The following is a 20929-nucleotide window of genomic DNA, read 5'->3' on the forward strand; positions in this document are numbered from 1 at the left end:
TCTGAGCCTGCCCCCCCACACTGAGACCCCCTCCCCCCATGGTGCAGAGCTTCCTGCAGCCAGAGGAAGTTTCTGGGGCTTGAGCTGACCCAGCCCCGGCATCCCCAACCCTGGCATCCCCAGACCCACATCCCCTCAGTGATTTACCTCTCCTGTTGGCTGCCTGAACAGATGCATCTGAGCTGCTGAGCTGCCAGGAGGGGTGACTGGGCACTGGTGCAACTTCTCTTTGCTTTCCCACATAAACCATTTTCTGCAAGGAAGCAAAGGCATTCTGCGGGGGGTGCATTTTTCTGTTGCACTGCAGTTGCGCAGCATTTCCCCAGGAGTATACAATGTATGGAAACAGTGAAGTGCCAGAGGAAGGGCTGTTCAGAAGCCAGCAAGCTGTAGGGCGCTGCTTAAGCTAGCCAGGACATGGGATCCACACATGGCAATCTTGAAGTGGTGAGAGGTGGGGAAGCCGCTATGCATCTGTGCCTGGCTAAAGCAAACACCCCTCTCAGGATCAGTTCTAAGAAACTGCTACGGTTGCAAGTACAAGGACATGCATTATTGAGTGGAATGCCAAAGAAGAATACAAAGTCAGACCCATCTCTTGCTGGAGACCCCTCCAGAATTGTTACCACATCAGGATACCAGACAAGAGGCAGGTAGCAGACTCTACTCTGGACCCTGTACACACAAGGAAAAGGGAATCAACAGTAAGTCAAATCACCTGTCAAACAGCAGTACCTGGGCATACGACTGTGCAGAGAAGGAAGAGAGGATGCAGGAAGGGGAGGCCTGTAGGGGGAACAGACCAGCAGTACCACACAGAGCAAAAATGCATCTAGGGCTTTCAGGCAGCTGGCAGCTTTGGCTGTCTTCCATTGGAAGATTAATCAAAATCAATGTTTCCATGAAACATTTTGTTTTTGATTAATCTGCATTTTTAGATGGAAAAATGTGCCATTGAAAAATTTCCAACAGCTCTTGAAGTGCATGACTACTGTGTGTCATGGAGCTGAGATTCATAAATTTCAAGGCCAGAAGGAACCATTGTGATAATTTAGTCTGACTTCCTTATAGAACTTCCCCAAAATAATTGCTAGCACAGATCTTTTAGCAAAAGAGCCAGTCTTGGTATCAAAATTGTCAGTGATGGAGAATCCTCCACAACCCATCGTAATGGATAATTACCACCATTGTTAAACTACAACTTATTTCCATGCTGAATTATCAAATATAATTTGCATTTAGGTACTTATAAGACTGTAATCAAATTACTCCTTAACTTTCTTTCTGTTAAGCTAAAGAGATCGAGTCCCTTGAATCTATAATTATAAGGAATGTTTTCTAATCCTTTAATCATTCTTGTGGCTTCTCTGAACCCTTTCCAATTTTTCAATATCCTTTTTGCACTATGGGCACCAGAACTGGACACAGCATTCCACCAGTGCAGGGCTGGCTCTAGGCACCAGTGTTCCAAGCATGTGCTTGGGGCGGCACTTTTCAAGGGGTGGCACTCCGTTTGTTTGGGTTTTTTTTGCTTTGGCGGTGGCACTCTGGCTTTTGTTTTTTTCACTTGGGGCGGCAAAAAACCTGGAGCCGACCCTGCATCAGTGATTGCACCAGTGCCAAATATAGAGGTAAAATAACCTCTCTACTCCATCTTGAGAGTCCCATTTAAACATCTCAGGATCACATTAGCCCTTTTGGCTGCATCATGGCACTGGGTGCTCATGTTCTATCTATTCACCATCTACCATTATCTATCTACCAGGACCCCAAATCTTTTTTCAGAGTCACTGCTTCTTAAGATAGAGTCCCACATTCTATATGCATGGCCTAGATATTTTGTTCCTACATGTATATATTTACAATTAGCTGTATTAAAATGCATATTTTTTGCTTGTGCCCAGTCTACGAGACAATCCAGATCACTCTGTATCAGTGACCTGCCCTCTTTATTATTTATCACTCCCTCAATTTTTGTGTCATCTGCAAACATTGTCAGTAATGATCTTATGTTTTCTTCTAGGTCACTAACAAAAAAAATGTTAAATAGAGTAGGTCCAAGAACCAGTCCATGTGGGACCCAACTAGAATGACACTCATTTGATGGTGATTCCTCATTTACAACTACAGTCAGTTAGCCAGCTTTTAATCCATTTAATGTGTGCCATGTTAATTTTATATCATTCTAATTATTTAATCAAAATCTTATGCAGTACCAAGTCAAATGCCTTACAGAAGTCTAAATATATTACATCAACACTATTGTCTTTATCAGCCAAACATTTAATCTCATAAAAAAAAGATCTCAAGTTAGTTTGACAGGATCTATATTCCATAAACCCCTGTTGATTTGTGTTAATCAAATCTTGTTTCAGCCACTCCATTATCTCGCCGGGATCAATGTCAGACTGCTAGGCCTATAATTACTTGAGTAATTCCATTTACCCTTTTTAAAAATTGGCACAACAATAGCTTTTTTCCAGTCTTCTGGAACTTCCATGGTGTTCCCACAGTTTTTGAAAATCAACATTAATGGTCCAGTGATCTTCTCAGCCAGCTCTTTTGAAACTCTTAGATGAAAATTTTCCAAATCTGGTGATTTAAAAATGTCTAACTTTAGTAGTTGTTGTTTAACATCCTCCTGAAATACTAGTGGGGAATGGAAAGAGTGTTTTTGTGATATGACTACATCATCTGTTTATTTCCCAAATACAGGACAGAAATATTTATTGAATACATCTGCCTTTTCTACATTATTATAGATAATTCTACTAATTCTATTAATGGATCAATATCTTTGTTAGGATTTTTTTTCTTCCTAATATACTTCAAAAACTCCTTTTATTGTCCTTAACTCAGCTGGCCATAGATTTCTTCTTGTGTCCCTTTGCTTTCCTTAGTTCCTAGCTTCTGATTAAAATTCATTACTATCAACTTTCCCTTTCTTCATTTTGTTCTTTATTTATATATATATTTTTATGACTGTATTCACTTCCCCTCTAAAATGGGTTCCGTTTTAATCAATATGACCTTCTTCCTCAATTTTTTGGGATTGTGGCTCTTTGGGAATCTAGAAATATTGGGAATTGTTTAAGAATATATCATTCACATTTTTCAGATTAAATTCTTTCTCTCAGTTGATTTGGCTCATAATTGTTTTTTATCTTTATGAAATTGGCCCTTTTAAAGTACCAGGTCTGGACTTTATTCTGTTTGCACATTATAAATGTGATCAGGTACTGTGATGTTCCCTCTGGTGTTATTTGGATGGGTGATCTGCTAGGTTACGCCAATCCTTGACACTGGGAGCCAGCCTTACCCTGCTCTGCTGTGAGAACCCCCACTCCTGGCTGTTCATGTGCAGCTTTTGGCATGTAAGACACTTGGATTGTGCAAATGAATGACACTAGCCAATATCTCCGGTCCCAGACACAACCCTAGGAACCTCCATCTTGCAGTGTCCAGTTATGCCCTCTGGACACTACAATCTTATATGAGTTCTTCAATTTAACAAAGAAATTATATGTAGCGGGCTTGTTAACCCAAAGGGAGTCTCTGACATGCTTCAAACCAAATGCACTGCTTCAGGTAGAATAAACAAACACATTTATTAACTACCAAGATAAATTTTAAGTGATTATAAGTCAAAGCATAACAAGTCGGATTTGGTCAAATGAAATAAAAGCAAAATGCATTCTAAGCTGATCTTAATACTTTCAATGCCCTTACAAACTTAGATGCTTCTCATCACAGGCTGGCTGGTTGCTCTTCAGCCAGGCTCTCCCCTTTGATCAGCACTTCAGTCGCTTGGTGTGGTGTCTGTAGATGTAGGTGAGAGAGAGAGAGAGAGAGAGCATAGCAATTGTCTCTCACTTTTATCATGCCCTTTCTTCCCTCTTCGCTTTGGCCCCCGCCTTCAGAGTCAGGTGAGTATTACCTCATTGCAGTCCCAAACTGACCAAAGGAAGGGGGGCGACTCACTCAAGAGTCCAACAGATCCTTTTGTTGCTGCCGAGGCCAGCGTCCTTTGTTCCTGTGAGGCTGGGCTGGCTTTGTCCCATATATGCCCTGATGAGGTGTGAACTGCCTCTCTCCTCTTGGAGAGTTTTTGCCTGGCTTATTTTAAACCATGAGGATAGATTTTCAGCCTCATAACTATATACATGAAATTATAAACTATAATATTACTATAACATTCCTGCAACAACAGTTTCTATAACATCAATGTTCAGTGCATCATGAGCCTTTCGAAGACACCAGATATGACAAACTTTGCATTGGATACCACACAATCATTTTACAAGGATGAACATGGGGGTGCTGGGTGTTCCCTCAAGGTACAGACTGTCATAGGTACCTCAACTACCATTAATTTTTAATTCTGTGATCAGTTCCTCTTTATCTATCAAGATGAGGTCTAATATAGAATTCCTTCACATTGAATGCAATACTTTTGGAGTTAGGAAATTGTCATATATAATATGGAGAAGTTCCAAGGATGTTTTAGTACTGGCAACATATGTCACTTAAATTGAAGTCCCCTATGATGTCACAGCTTTTTTTTCTTACACATTATATGTAGATGCATAAAGAACTGGTCCCATTCCCTAGTTTGAGCTGGTGGTCTGTAGTAGACACCAACTAATACTCTGCTTTATCTGTTAGGACATTATCTTCCAAGTTATTACTGACACAGAAATAGGTAATCCCATTTGTGACATAGGGTGCCACTTCACCTCCCATTTAGTCCACTCAAATAGGTTATAACTATTGTTTTTAACATTCCAGTTATGCCAACAAGAGCTAAATTATGCTTACAAATGAGCAATTTCAATGCCTCTGGTTTGTTACCCAGACTCCTATCATTGGTGTATAGGCAATTAAAAAACTTTTTTTGTGTGTCCTTTGGTTCATTGATTAATTTGTGCTAAATGAGTATACAGATCTTCCTCTTTGTCCTCTCCTATTGTTGTTAGTTTAGCACCTTTTCGCCTACTCTAGCAGCCTGTCCCCTAGGAGATTTGTTCCCCTACTGAGATGGAGACCATCCAAATTATACAGCCCCCTGTCTGTATAGGAGGTGGACCAACATTCCACAAAACCAAACCCCCATACTTATCTAATCAGTGATTCATTTCCAGAATCCTCTGCCTCTGTCTTCCTTCGGTTGTGGGACAGGAAGGATCTCAGAAAACAGTTGGACATTTCTCTTCAGCATGTTTCTGAGTTCCTTGAAATCATCTATTTATCTGCAAGATATCCCACAATGCAGTGTTATTAGTGCCTATATGTACCATCACCAGTGGATCTTTGCCTATTGACTTCAGAAGCCTAGCCAGTCGTAGAGTTACATCTATTGTCTTGGCTCCAGGAAGGCAGCACACCATCCTGTTGTCCATCTGTCCCTTGCATAATGTTCTTTCAATTCTTCTGAGAATTTAATTCCCAGCAAGCGTCATCTGTCTTCCCTGGATAGTTGGAGGACTCTTTGTAGGAAAGATTTATTTATTTATTTTGTACAGATGTGTCCCAATTGCCAGCCACAGGTGTTTCCCATACATCTGTCTGTTCCCTTAGACCAGCTAGATCTTGAGAGGTATCTTCTACGGTTTCCACATTGGGGACCTGGTATCAATTGGTAACTTCCAGCTGTTTGGAATTCTTCTTTGTCCTTTTCTCTCTGGTAGTCACAGCCTGCCCATCCTTGTCTATCTCCAGCCACATAGAATGTTGCCATGATCGCTCACCTCTGGTGGTGATGAATTGACTTTGTTTCTGTCTAACTCCTTGGTGAAAAGCTCCTTTCTTCCTTAAAGCTGCAGTTCTAATATTTCCTGAGCCTGGCTGTCTAGGAAATCCTCAGCTCTTCTCATTATGATAGAATATCAGGGTTGGAAGAGACCTCATCTAGTCCAACCTTCTGCTCAAAGCAGGACCAATCCCCAACTAAATCCCCAAATGGCCCCCTCAAGGATTGAACTCACAATCCTGGGTTTAGCAGGCCAATGCTCAAACCACTGAGCTATTCCTCCCCCCATATAGTAGTGTTGCTATATGCAGCCCCAAGCCAAGAATGTTTTTCTTCAGCATAGTCACTACAGCATACCCACAACCTTGCACTTCTTGAACAGAAAGTACCTTCTGGCATCAGTCAGGAAAGAAAAGGTAGCACATCCCTTACAGGTTACCACCACTGTTCCCTCTCTGTCCATCTGGAAATAGCCCATAGAGTGAACCTGGAAGGAAAGCCTCTCACACTCCCTCTCCAAGCTCCCTCTGAAACTCTCCTGTTAGCTGCCTCTGATAGCAGTTTCCCTACTTAGCTCAGCTCCACCCCTTCAACAGGGGTGTGATTAACCACTCAGACTTCAAACAACAGGGCTGATCAAAGTTCCAAGGGTCAGAGCTTCATGACCTTTACCAAGGCACTGATAAACAGATCTGCCTCAGCTGCTTACTCAGGGAACCACATCCCAGCTCTGTAGCCCATGCATAGAGAACAAGCTGTCAAATAATCAACCCAGAGATGGACCAAATGCACCGCTCCCCAAATCCTGCTTTCTGCCTTTCTGCCAAACCCAGTGAAGATCTCTCTTCTGTTCTGTGCAAGTGTTCGTGTGTTTTAGAGGTAGACACCCTGTACGGGAGCTGAAATGACACCTGGCTAGAGTTCTTGCCTTAACACTGGTAGAGCACCAGGGAGCACTGGTAGAGCTGGGCGGGAGCAGTTCCACAATACAAGTCTTTCACTGACCTCCTTGATTTGTTCTCATAGCTATTTGACAGACCAGGTGCTGACCACCTCTGATGGTAACAAATAAATCCTTGGAAAGTCAACCAGCATGACTGGGGGTGGCAAGCACAGGAAACAAAAGAGAGGCAAAGTTTGAAAGTGAAAGCTGGAGAGAGACGATTTCATAATCTGGACATTTGGAACAAAAGTTCACTTTGAAACAGAAGAGGGGCCTCTGCGGTCTCTAAAATTACCATAAATATCTGTTTATAGGAAGTGGTTGACCGAGCAGATCAACTTAGGATACCTGAGGGTCTTTAAAACTCCAAGAAATTCTGTGTTTCAGAGATAAGAGGGGAATCGGTGAGAGTTGGGAGCATCAAAGATGGTAGTGAACAGATTTGCTTCAGCCAACCAAGGCTCTGGGAAAACAGGGCTTGGCTGACATTTACCCAGACAGTTCCCCAGACTAGCATCCACATTGCAAAACATGTGCTGTCCATGGGCGGCTTAATCTGCTTGGGAAACAGATAGGAAAATATCCCCACAGGGGAAACATTATATATACTCAAGAGCTTAATTCCTGATGCAGTCAGTACTCCCTGAGCTGTTGAGCTAGTTCTCTGAGTGACTGAACAATAGTGATTTAAGACAAAAGAGTTTACCAAGTCATCTGATTCCAAGCTGTTTCCAGTCATCTGGATAAATGAGATTGGGCGGCGGGGGAGGGGGGGGAATGGAAGCGGGAAACAAGAGAAATGGAGCTCCCAATTACTGGCATGCACATCTCCACATGGACACAGCAGTTAGGACTTGGAGTTAGCAAGCGGCTCATTTGAGCCAAAGCATTAAGTCATTTCCCCCGGGAGGAATAAGACTGAACTTAGAGTCCAGAACTCTGCCAGAAAGTGTAAGGTTGTGGGGAGGGTGGGGACGGGAGAAGCGGCATGGGGTGGGGTGTGTGGAAGAGATGAGAGAAAAATAGGGGGGAGAGAAAATGAAAGGGTGAAGAGGGTGGGGGAAAGGGAGGGAGAGAGAAAAAAAGTAATGAAATAAAGACAGGGAGAGAAGAGCAACGCTATGGGATAGCTAAGGTGCTACAATGCTTGGTGATCTCTCACACGGTTCTCTAGCTGGTCTGTGGCATAAACAGGTTTGCAGTGGGTAATTACTGTCCTGATGGAGAAAACAGCAAGCGCTTACACAGACATGTGGCCACAGAGTCTGTCAGCACTCTGTACCTAGATTCAACATTGCCTACGAAAGCAGGCCCCAAAGTAATGCTTCAGTGAGTAGCGGCGAGGAAGTGAGGCACAGCGCTGACTTGAGTTCTTTCTCTGAAATGCCTCTGGCTTCTTTTTTCATAGATTTCAAGGCCAAAATGGACCATTGTGATCATCTAGTCTGACCATAGAACTGTCCCAAAGTAATTCCTAAAGCAGGTTTTTTAAAACATCCAATCTTTTAAAAACTGTCAATGACGGAGAGTCAACCACAACACCCGGTGAATTGTTCCAATGGTTAATTACCCTCACAATTAAAAATGTATGCCTAATTTCCTGTCTGAATTTGTCTAGCTTCAATTTCCTGCCTCTGGATAATGTTATAGCTTTCTCTGCTAAATGGAAGAGCCCAGTATTTGCTCCTCATGTAGACTGTAATCAAATCACTCTTTAACCTTCTCTGTGTTAAACTAAATAGCTAGACTTAAAGAGCTCAATCACTAGAAGTCATGCTTTCTACTCCTTTAATCATCTTTGTGGCTCTTGTCTGAATCCTCTCCAATTTATCAACTTCCTTGTCAAATTATGGGCACCAGCACCAGAACTGGATGCAGCATTCCAGCAGTGGTCACACTAGTGCCAAACAAATAAAATAACCTTTCTACTCCTACTTGAGATTCCCCTGTTTGTGCGTCCAAGGATTGCATTAGCTCTTTTGTCCACAGCATTACACTGGGAGCTCATATTCAGCTGATTATTCATTATGACCCCCAAATCTTTTTCAGAGTCAGTGCTTCCTAGGATAGTGTCCCCTATGCTGTAATAAGGCCTGCATTCTTTGTTCCTAGGTGTATACATTTGCATTTAGCTGTATGAAAACACATATTTTTTGCTTGCACCCAGTTTACCAAGCAATCCAGATTGCTCTGAATCAGTGACCTGTCCTCCTCATTGTGTACTATTTCTCCTCATTTACAATTACATTTTGAGATCTATCACTTAGATTTTAAAACACTTTATTAATTATGATTTTATGTTTTATTCTAGGTCGTTAACAAAAAATATTAAATAGCGTATATCCAAGAACTAGTCCTTGTGAGATCCAACTAAGAACACACCCATTTGATGATTCCCCATTTACAATTACATTTGCAGACCTATCAGTTAGGCAGTTTTTAATCAATTTAATATGTGCCATGTTAATTTTATATCATTCAATTTTTTTAAATAAAAATGTCATACAGTACCAAGTCAAATGCCTTACAGAAGTCTAAGTATATTACATCAATACTGTTGCCTTTATCAACCAAACTTGTAATCTCACCAAAAAAACAAAACAAAAAAACACTTCATCAGTTTGACAGGATCTATTTTCCATAGACCCATGTTTATTTGCATTAATTACATTACCCTCCTTTAATTTATTAATTGAATCCCATGTCAACCGCTCCATTAGCTTGGGTCAATGTGAGGCTGACAGGCCTCTAACTACCCAAGTCAATCTGCTTACCCTCGTAAAAATGGCACATTAGTTTTCTTCTACGCTTCTGGAACTTCCCCAGTGCTCCAAGGCTTATTGAAATTCAACATTAATGGTCCAGCGAGCCCCTCAGCCATCTCTTTTAAAACTTTTGGATGCAAGTTATCTGGATCTGGTGATTTTAAAAATGTCTGACTTCAGTAGCTTCTGTTTAACATCCTGCAGAAATGCCATTGGAATGGAATGAGTGTTATTATCACCATATCATGAGACAAATCATCTGTTTTTTTCACCAATAAAGCAACAGAAATATTTATTGAACACTTCTTCCTTTTCTGCGTTATAATTGATAATTCTACCATTTTCATCTAGTAACATTAGTGTTCTTTTTGTTCCCAATATACTTTTAAAAACTCAGATGGCACTAGATTTTGCCCTGTGTCCTTTTGCTTACTTACACCAGCTTTATTTCAGGCCATCTCCATAGACTTCAGCAGGGTTACTGTTGCTTTACACATGGGTGTGTGGAGGATCACGTCCATAATATTTTGCTCTTCACGGGTAACTTCCTTCCAAAGCTCTCAAAGTGCTTCATGGTGGGTGAAGGCTCCTAACTACCCCATATGAAGTCATTATAGAGCCGATTGTAAAACAGAACCTTAGGGGCAGCGAGGTTAAATGTATCCCCCGCAGTCACATAGCCACTCAGTCAGAGTTAGTAACCAGACTTCTTGACTTTCACTCCCATATTCTAGCCAGAAGAAAATATTGCCTCCCTAAGTCACTATGTCATGCTACACCAAATAGTTTGGTATGTAGGAGGTGTGACCTATATATGTGGGACTATCACATACACATGTCTAATACGAATAGGGATCTTTATTAACAATAGCTGATAGGAAAGAGGAGAACCCATCCGATGCAATAGATGACAGTGGTTGTAGAAGTCTAGAGGTCAATCCAGTACTAATCAAACTCAGTGTTCCAATTGGCAGGCCAGCACGTGGGCTTGTGGAGAAGTACACCAAGTTTGTCTCCCTTTGAACAGCAAAGAGGCCTTTTGTCATGGTGTAGCGGGGTGGTTACCCACTCCTGGCCTGAAAGAGGTTAAAAGCCAGCCCTTGGAGAGAGCTGGGAGCCATAGGCTGGGTTGATTGGGAGGCAGCCTCAGCTGTGGCCATGCCCCAAACAGACTTAGCTGGCCCTATAAAGGCAGGGAAGCCAGGGACAGCACCCCAGAGAAAGGGGCACCAGGGTCCGGGAGGGACACGGGAGCCCAGTGGTAGCAGATTACGGGCCGACAGAGGGTGCTCCAGAGGGCTGGTGAGCTAATTCCCAAGGATGAACAGCAGGAGGTGCTGCAGGGGTGAGTCTGCACTGCTACATATGGGTCTTACTGGCCAGGGAGAAATGGCACTTCCTGCTTTTCCACCTTGTTCAGTTGCCTTATTGGGAATATCTTCATATTGTCTCACTCTCCCCTTCTGATCTTGTGGAGTCTTAAAGGCCTTTTGGTGTGCGTCCTCACGTATGCACAAATGCAAGCAAGTGAGGGAGAACTAGGCAAATCCCCATCTCCAATCAGCTTGGCTTACTGCCTGTTCCACAATCCATAGTGTGGCCTCTGACTAGAATTGGGTAAACATTTTCGGCTGAAACCTTTTTTTGCCAAAAAATACAGATTTGGCTTGACCAACACATTTCATGAATTCATGTTGATTTCAGCAAATTGTTTCAGTCTAAATGGGAAAAAAGCATACAAAAATCAGAAATGTCAAAACAAACCAGTGCTGTTGTAGCCGTGTTGGTCCCAGGATATTAGAGACACAAGGTGGGTGAGGTAATAGCTTTTATTGGACCCACTTCTGTTGGTGAGCAAGACAAGCTTTTGAGCTACACAGAGCTCTTCTTCAGGTCTGGGAAAGGTACTCACAGTGTCACAGCTAAATACAAAGTGGAACAGATTGTTTAGCCTAAGTAGTTAACATATAGTGAAGAGACCATTCAAGGTAAAGTGACCAGTTAACACTTTTGCAGTCATAGGACAAAAAGGAGGTTAAGTAGGTTACAAATTGTTGTCATAAACCATAAACCCGCTGTCTTAAAGTCCATGATTTTTAGTGTCTAGGAAGTTATGAATTTAAGCTCCCAGGCTTCTCTTTAGAAGGTATTTCTTTGAAAATGAGGATTGAGAGGTCAGATAGGGATTGAGCACTTTGTGAAAAGTGTTCACCCATGGGTGACAGGGTGTTTTTGTCTTTTATCATTTTTCTGTGTGAGTTCATTTGAGAGCATAGTGATTATCTGCTTTAAGAACATAAAAACTAAGCAGTCATGGGATAAGGGGAAGGTCCTCACATGGATCAGTAGCTGGTTAAAAGACAGGAAACAAAGGGTAGGAATAAATGGTCCGTTTTCAGAATGGAGAGAGGTATATAGTGGTGTCTCCCAGGGCACTGTACTGGGACCAGTCCTATTCAACATATTCATAAATGATCTAGAAAAAGGGGTAAAGAGTGAGGTGGCAAATATTGCACACTATACAAAATTACATAAGATAGTTAAGTACAAAGCAGACTGCAAAGACTTACGAAGGGATCTAACTAAACTGGGTGATTGGGCAACAAAATGGCTGACGAAATTCAGTGTTAATCAGTGCAAAGAAATGCACACTGAAAAGCATAATCCCAACTATATATATAAAAGTTATCTGTTACCACTCAAGAAATAGACCTTGGAGTCATTATGGGTAGTTCTCTGAGGACATCCATTCAAGGTGAAGATGCAGTCAAAAATGATAACAATGTTAAGAACCATTATGGAAGGAATAGATAATAAGTCAGAAGATATCATAATGCACTGTGTAAATCCACAGTACACCCACACCTTGAATACTGTGTGCAGTTCTGGTTGTCCCATCTCAAAAAAGATATATTAGAATTAAAAAAGGTACAGAGAAGGACAACAAAATGATTAAGAGCATGGAACAGCTTCCATACGAAGAGAAATTAAAAAGACTGGGACTTTTCAGCTTGGAAAAGAGACAAACAATGAAGGATATGATAGGGGTCTATAAAATCATGACCGGTGTGGAGAAAGTAAATAAGGAAGTGTTATTTACTCCTTCTCAGAACACAAGAACTAGGGGTCACCAAATGAAATTAATTGGCAGCAGGTTTAAAACAAACAAAATGAAGTATTTCTTCACACAGTGCACAGTCAATTTGCCAGGGGATGTTGTGAAGGCTAAAAATATAAATGGGTTTAAAAAATAATTAGATACATATAATGAGGATAGGTCCATCAATGGCTATTAGCCAAGATGGTCAGAGACACAGCCCCATGTCCCTGTGTCTCTGACTGACAAACTGGGACTGGCTGCTGGGGATGAATCATTTGATAATAGCCCTGTTCTGTTCATTCCCTCTAAAGCTTGTGGATTTTTCACATCCCTGAGTGACATAGCTAACCCCCGGTATAGACAGCACTAGGTTGATGGAAGAATTCTTCCCTTGACCTAACTACCACCTCCTGAGGAGTTGGATTAACAACAGTGATAGGAGAGTCCCTCCCATTGGTGCAGGTGATCATAGAATCATAGAATATTAGGGTTGGAAGAGACCTCAGGAGGTCATCTAGTCCAACCCCCTGCTCAAAGCAGGACCAATCCCCAACTAAATCATCCCAGCCAAGGCTTTGTCAAGCTGAGCCTTGAAAACCTCTAAGGATGGAGATTCCACCACCTCCCTTGGTAACCCATTCCCATGCTTCACCACCCTCCTAGTGAAATAATGTTTCCTAATATCCAACCTACACCTCTCCCACTGCAACTTGAGACCATTGCTTCTTTTTCTGTCATCTGCCACCACTGAGAACAGCCGATCTCTATCCCCTTTGGAACCCTCCTTCAGGCAGCTGAAGGCTGCTATCAAATCCCCCCTCCCTCTTCTCTTCTGCAGACTAAATAAGCCCACTTCCCTCAGCCTCTCCTCATAAATCATGTGCCCCAGCCCCCTAATCATTTTCATTGCCCTCCACTGGACTGTCTCCAATTTATCCACATCCCTTCTGTAGTGGGGGGACGCAATACTCCAGGTGTGGCCTCACCAGTGCCGAATAGAGGGGAATAATCACTTCCCTCGATCTGCTGACAATGCTCCTACTAATACAGCCCAATATGCTGTTGGCCTTCTTGGCAACGTTTTTTTTTTTTTAATGTTTCAGTCAAACAAAAATGTTAAAATGAAACATTTGGATTTTTTTTCCTGCTTTTTTTCCAACCAAAATAATTTGGTGAATTCAACTCAAATTCACTTATTATTTTGGTTACCTGTATCTATATTCTTCAGGTACCTACATGACAAACAGATTTTTAATAATAGGCTCGTCAATCTAGCAGACAAAGGTATAACAAAATCTAGTGGCTCGAAGTTGAAGCTAGACAAATTCGGATTGGAAATAAGATATAAATTTTTAAGTGAGAGTAATTAATAATTACAGCAACTTACTGAGGTTGGTGATGGATTCTTCATTACTGACAATCTTTAAATCAAGGCTGGATGTTTTTTCTAAAAGATCTGCTCTAGGAATTATTTTAGGGAAATTCTATGGCCTGTGTTATACAGGAGGTTAGACTATGTGGTGACAATGATCCCTTCAGGCCTTAGAATCTAGAATCTATGAACAAAAACGTTTTGCATGAAAAATTTAATGCAGTTCTACTCCTGAATACCTGTGGATGTGAATAGGGAAAGGAGAATTAATTTAGCCAAATTTAGAACCGTTACAAAAATATATTCAAGATTTAGAAAAGAACGTCTATCTTTTGCAGTATTCTTGAGTTCTAATGGTCTCTGGAAGAACTTGTGTTCTGGATTGCTGCAGAGGTTTTTTGTGGGTTCTTTTCTGGGTGGGAAAGGGAGGTATTCCTGTGCAGGGCATGAATTACTTTAAACGAGAATCTTTATCATTGGCTTGCTGAGCACAGGCTGATGTTTAGTTAGTAAATATGTTTTAAATTAATTTCCCTTTTAAAACCATGATGAACTATGGAGAAACTAAAGGAACAAATGTTTCATGATATTCACAACTTAAATACGATCGTAATAGTTTTGCAGATTTTTCCACCTCATAACCAGCCAGCCTTCCCTTGATTTTGCCTAACATTGATGTCAGGGTAACCAGTCTCGAATTACACAGGAAATCACATTTGCTCTTTTTAAAGACTTAATATTTTTCTAGTCCTCTAGAACTTTCTCAGCATTCCAGGATGTACTAAAAATTAAAATCAACGATCCAGCATGCCTCAACCAACTCTGCCTAAATTCTTGAGAGCAAGAGCAACCATCTGTGCTTAAATTCTTCAGAGTCGGGTATCCAGGCCTACTAATTTTAAACATTTTTAACTTTAGAAGATGCTATCCTCTTGTCCCCTTTACCACTTCTTCTCTTTCTCTCTTTCCTGGAATGCTTGCATCCCTCTATGCTGACATTTCATTGATGAGAATCATGCCACCAGATCTCAGTTATTCCCATTATGTCACACTCTCTCTGTGGGCTTGTCTACGTGGAAAGTTACTGTGTGGCAAGCTCAGGTGTGACTCTGTAATGCACCAGCTTGCTGCATAGTACATCCCATGTGGACACTGCAAGAGTGAATTGCAAGTCCTGAGTGTGGTTTGGCATACTGGGACTTTTAGTGTGTTTTAGCAGTGTGCACATGGGAAGTTACTGTCAAGCAGATTGGTGCGCTATAGTTTCATGTCCTGTCTTGCCTCAGAGTAACATCTTGTTACTTTCACTGTTCGTTTGTGCCTAGAGACCTGGGCTAGATTCCTTGATGCAGCGCGTCCCCTTTCAGTCACAGAGCCAGCAGATTTTGGCTGTAGAGCCAGCAAATCCAGACCCAGAAGGATTGCCCCACTGCACCAGGCATCCTCCAGTGGCATAGAGCTAGAAATGGGGGCCCAACACCAATTCCTGGCTGTGGTTTGGTCGATGGGAGTATTAGCAGTCTGTGGAAGTTGGAACAGTCTTCAGTCTGCCCTAACCCAACCCAGAAGAAGCAGCCTGCACAGTGGCCCCAGCTTTCTGTGATCTTTGCACTGACACCCCTGACTCATGCCGTGTCCTCCTCAGGTGGGCTCCAGAACCTGGCTCTTACTTAAAAGATTGCTCTGTTTTATTCATATTTGTCCTGGTCCCTTGTTTAGACATAGGGAGCTACAGGTGGATGGGAGGATGGGCAGTGACACACGCTGAAGTCCCAGATCCTGCACAGTCAGGCAGCTGCAGTGCAAATGTCATCCACTCCTACTGTCAAAAGTGGGAGCCCTATCCAGCTCAGCTCACCCATCCTAATCAAATGGCCAGCAGGGCCAAATGATGCATTATGAGTTTTGTGTTTGGAACTCACTTAAAACCTGCTGGTCTTATTCCACCTCCAGGCCTGAAAGAGATTTGCCGTCATGTCTAGGAAGAGAGAAACATTAACTCTTGGCCTCCAAACTTCTTCCTGGGAAGAAATGAGAAAGAAAAGAGGGTATTAGTAAGAGGTCCCAGAAATCATGATTTATTTATATTTCTCATTGAAGCAAACCTTCCCTGCCTGGCATCAGCTGGGCTGGGCGGTGTGAAGACAAGTGGCTCACAGCTCACATGATGCAATGGAAAAGCAGCAGGCAGGGACGAGAAACGTCTGAACTTTATTTTTACAAAGTGTGGATCTTTGGTGGGCTGCAGAGTACACTGGAAATCAGACCCTTCACCCCAGGATCCTGCAGCTGTCCCTCTCCCCTCTAATTTTTCTCTGTCAGATTTCAGAGCTATAATTAACTCCAAGACCTTAGCGATACCGTGTGAATGTGAATGTGAATGTGTGAGCCTGAGCTCCCTTGCGCAGTTGGGCCTAATCCTCTATGGAAGACTGGCAGATTTTCGTGGCAAATAACTTTTTTAACTAATTCACTTCTAAATGTCTCCTCTTTCTTCCCATGCCAAAAATCTGATGATGCTCCTTAACCTTGACCTGAAACACCCCTAGCGATTCCAGTGCTTGGCTCCCCTCACTGCTCTGCCAATTCCCCTCAGTCCATTAATGCACTGGAAGGGGACTCTCAAGGGCCTCCAGAAACCCCAAGTTAAAATTCTCCCACTCAACCAAAAGAAGGTTGAGTTGATTTCCCATCCTCTGATGAACTCACACCTCTCTGGAAACTGCTGAAACACTCTTACCACACATCACCTTTATCTCTGGGACTCCGAAACACCCATATATGCATATAAATATAATGTTGCTTCTGGGATGCACCTCAGTGCACCAAGTGGCAAAGATTTTAAAAAACTCTTCATAGGAGAGGATCCCCTGGACCTGCTATTGCTGTAACCCACCTTTCACCCCCACAGTACAGACTCTACACATTGTGCTATGCCGGCAATATGCATTGCAAGGAGAATGATAAACATTGCCAGTATTGGACAACTTAGTAGAAAAGTATTTGCCAAAAGGCTAGTGCTTCCCTTCTTAGTTGGGGGGTGGGGAGGGAGACTAGCTTTTGTGGCAGCCCCTTGTTAAAGTATTGGCAGCACATCACTGCCTCAATCCTGACCTCCAGTACTGCTTGCTGTTCTGTTGTTGGGCTCCAGAGCCAACCCTGCCAAGGTATGGTTTGTATTGCCCTAGTGCAGGGGTAGGCAGCCTATGGCACGCATGCCGAAGGCGGCACACGAGCTGATTTTCAGTGGCACTCACACTGCCAGGGTCCTGGCCACCGGTCCGGAGGGCTCTGCATTTTAATTTAATTTTAAATGAAGCTTCTTAAACATTTTAAAAAACTTATTTATTTTACATACAGCAATAGATTAGTTATATATTATAGACTTATAGAAAGAGACCTTCTAAAATATTACCGGTACACGAAACCTTAAATTAGAGTGAATAAATGAAGACTCGGCACACCACTTTGAAAGGTTGCCAACCCCTGCCCTAGTGCCTAGGATCCCCAGTCATGGACCAGGACCCCGTTGTGCTAGGTGCTGTACAAACAGAACAAAAAAACAGCCCCTGTCCCGAGCAGCTTACAGATTTACCCTGTTTCTATATAGTGAATTGTTCTGCATGCAAGCCTGATTTCTGTGCGCATGTCTGTTACCCAAAAGTGTTTGCCAAACAGGTTGGGCAAAATGGCTAGAGACTCTGGGGATTGTGAAATAAAGGGTTCTGGCAGTGACTTACTGAAACCAGGCACTTTGAAAGGAACAAGATATTAAGGGCCAAATCTTGTTCTCCTTACTTGTGTGCGGGGTTCCACGGAAGTCAACACACCTAATGCTGATCTCATGTTGGAATCCAGGAGCAGCTCCATTAAAGTCATTGGTGCTTACGGCTCTCAAGTGAATGAGGTGAGCAGGTTTGGACTCTAACAAGACAATGTGAAAAGTCATTTCTGAACAAAATGTAAAATTAAAACCGCCATAAAAATCATAAAAAACTTAAGTGTGTTTAATGATGCAAGGAGGCTGTTGAAACCATGCATATACGCAGCTGCCCTTGTTGGGGGCTGATATATGATTTTGTTGAACAACGGAAAAATATTGCCCATAACAGGAATTGCTCTTTAGCAGGACAAAGAACAGTGTAAAGTCTGCACAGAACAGGAAGCTTGTTGGCCCTGAGGATAATAATACTCAGCACTTCTTATCCATAGATCTCCAAGAGCTTTACAAATCCTCTTACAAATGGAGAAACGGAGGCACAGGTGCCTTGTCTGAGAGTTTTACCAGTTTTAACTAAAATTGTTTTTTAAATTGCTTGAATTAAACTGGTGTGAACCCTTGGGTGAGCACTCTTAAATGAATTTTGAATTTGGCTTGTGTCAGTTTAGCATGTTTTCCTTACCTGCTTTACCTAAATCCATGTAAGCTAGTTTCTATCAGTTTCAGACTGGCCACACAAGGGTGGCACTGGCTGAATTAAATTGATTTAAAAAAAATCTTGTCTAAAATGGTGAAACTTGTAATATAGACAAGGCCATAGTGTGGAAATGATTTAGTTATGATCAGAGAATGAGACAGTAGGAGAACTAGAAGGAGAATTCAGGTCTTCTGACTTCTAGTATAGTGTCCTGTCCACTGGAACACTGTGCTGCCAGAATACTGTGCTTCCCTGCTGGAGACCAGAGTAGAAGAGCAACCCCACAGCTTCCTCAGATTGGACTGGCACCCTTGGGAATGCTGTGGGAGTGACAATTTCAGCCTCTGAGCTAGGAGGAATGACTTCATTATATCTGCGCTCCACAGTGGTAATGCAACGCACTCAGAGCTGGTGGCCCTTTTGACCTCAGGGTGTTTCCGGTGTTGTGGCCCCAAATATGAGCAGGCAGTGTGTAGAAAAAGGTCATGTCTAGAAGGCTGTTCGAGCTGCACTGTAAGGCTTGAGATGGTGATCTTGTGCCTTCGCTTGAAAGATCCTTACTGCAAGAAAGCCAGACAGTGGGTTGAAATAGCTTGGCAACAAAAACAGAAGAGGTTTTTTTTACTTTATTTAAAGTCAGCATATACATTTCTAATTCAGTCTAATCCATCTAGGTTCTTATACCATATTAATCACTGAGATATATTAGCACCTTATACTGTCATCTCTGTCACCGCAGAATGCTGCTGCTACCACTGTCTCATCACAGTCATTCTAATGACTTGTCACTAGATTTTACTGAAGCAACAAAACACTGAACAAGCCACAATCAACCCCGTTGTAACTGTTGACTGCAATAGAGTGCTACTGGAGTGAATTCAGCTTCTAAGTTCTTGGTTATAAAGAGAACTACAAGCACACAAGGAAATTATTTCAGATGTTAGTGGTAAATACAGCAAGGTGAATACTGCCAAAAATTGCTTATCAACATTTGTTTAAAATTGTAAACCAGTTTACATTGACTGGGTTTGTATCACTTTGCTGTTTTTCTTCCTGTGAATACTCTAAGTGAATAGTTTGTACTTGCAGCAATGCTTGATGAATTCACAGATTTTAAGAGAATATTGCAGAATATTCACAGAAAGTAAATTTCAGACTTGTGATCACAAACATTTGTACCGGGAGTCTTATTCTAAGCATTACACTCATCTAATCAGGGAACAGAAACATACCAACTGACCTCTGTGTCCCATCAAACAAACTCAATTTTTGGATTGTGACTATCAAATAATTGAGTCAGTACTTACAGCAATCAGTTTATAAACTGAAATATGTTAGTATAAAACAGTAGTTGAGCAATTTCTAATAACAAATACATTAGTGGTAATCATGATTTCTTTGCAGAAAATTTAGGAACAGGAAAAAAGACTACATTTGACAAATTAATTGTGCATACCACAAATAGTTTGACCCTCATTAGTCACAAAGATTGAAGAAATGGGTCCCTATGAAGTGAAAGGGCATATAGTAATAGTGTTACCTAAAAGTATAACTGGACAGCTGACCAATTTATAGTCCTGGCATATATCTCCAGCCAAATCACATTAGGAATACACTAATGTAGAAATCATTTAAAGTTGTTAGAAAATCGAAATTACCTTATATTAAGCATATCATAGCATTATGGAAATGTCTTGACTTTAAAAACAAACAAACAAAACCATATTTATTTTCCTAACATGCTTAACATTCAGCACAGAGTGAATAATGTACAGGATTATGCAGCTGGTGTACTCAAAACATAAATACTGCACACAGAGTTCAATTAGATACACTGTATTGTGAAGTATTCAGTAGGAAAACGACAACTCTGAATACAGTCTAAGATCACATACATATGTTTTTCATACATATGTATGAACATACACTATATCTACTACTTTTATGTTCCATTTGGGGAAGGTAATTTTTGCTATAACTTTGGAATTTCCTTTCCCAAATCACCGATGTAAGTAGCCACCTAAAAACAATAAAGGGTTAAAACTGTTCTCTTGAACTTAGCAGCAAAATTAGTATGGGGCTGAAAACGCCAGCTCGCTGATTGATGGGTTCATATGGGGCGACCTTCACATTAGCAACGCGACTTTGGTTGCTAGGTAAACATGGGCAGATGGATCCAGCTCTAGTGATTTTCAGCAGTGACGGGTGGCAAAGGTATTTCTGATCCACATTACACCATGCGGATTCCATGAAAATGACTTGGCATGGGGCAGAAAGTATTACATTTGCTTGACAAATAATTACCTGATATCAGCTGAGGTTTTTTCAGAAAGGTTATGCCGCAAATAACCAGCATTTACATAACTTAATTTTGCAAAGTGATCAAAAAACTAGATAGCTATTTTACTAAAATTCAGCCCTGCCACTGATTGATGAAAGCCAATCATCATGAACATGCACATGGGTTTCCTAGCAATTGCATTGCCGCTGCCACATTGGTTTGTTTGGAAGTATAAGGGGTATATTTTCCTTTTTCTTTGTTTGTTGCACATATTCTCCCAGCGGCAAGAATGTAGCATTCA

This window comes from Mauremys reevesii, linkage group 1 (genome assembly GCF_016161935.1).
Source record: "Mauremys reevesii isolate NIE-2019 linkage group 1, ASM1616193v1, whole genome shotgun sequence".
NCBI classification, from domain to species: Eukaryota; Metazoa; Chordata; order Testudines; family Geoemydidae; genus Mauremys; species Mauremys reevesii.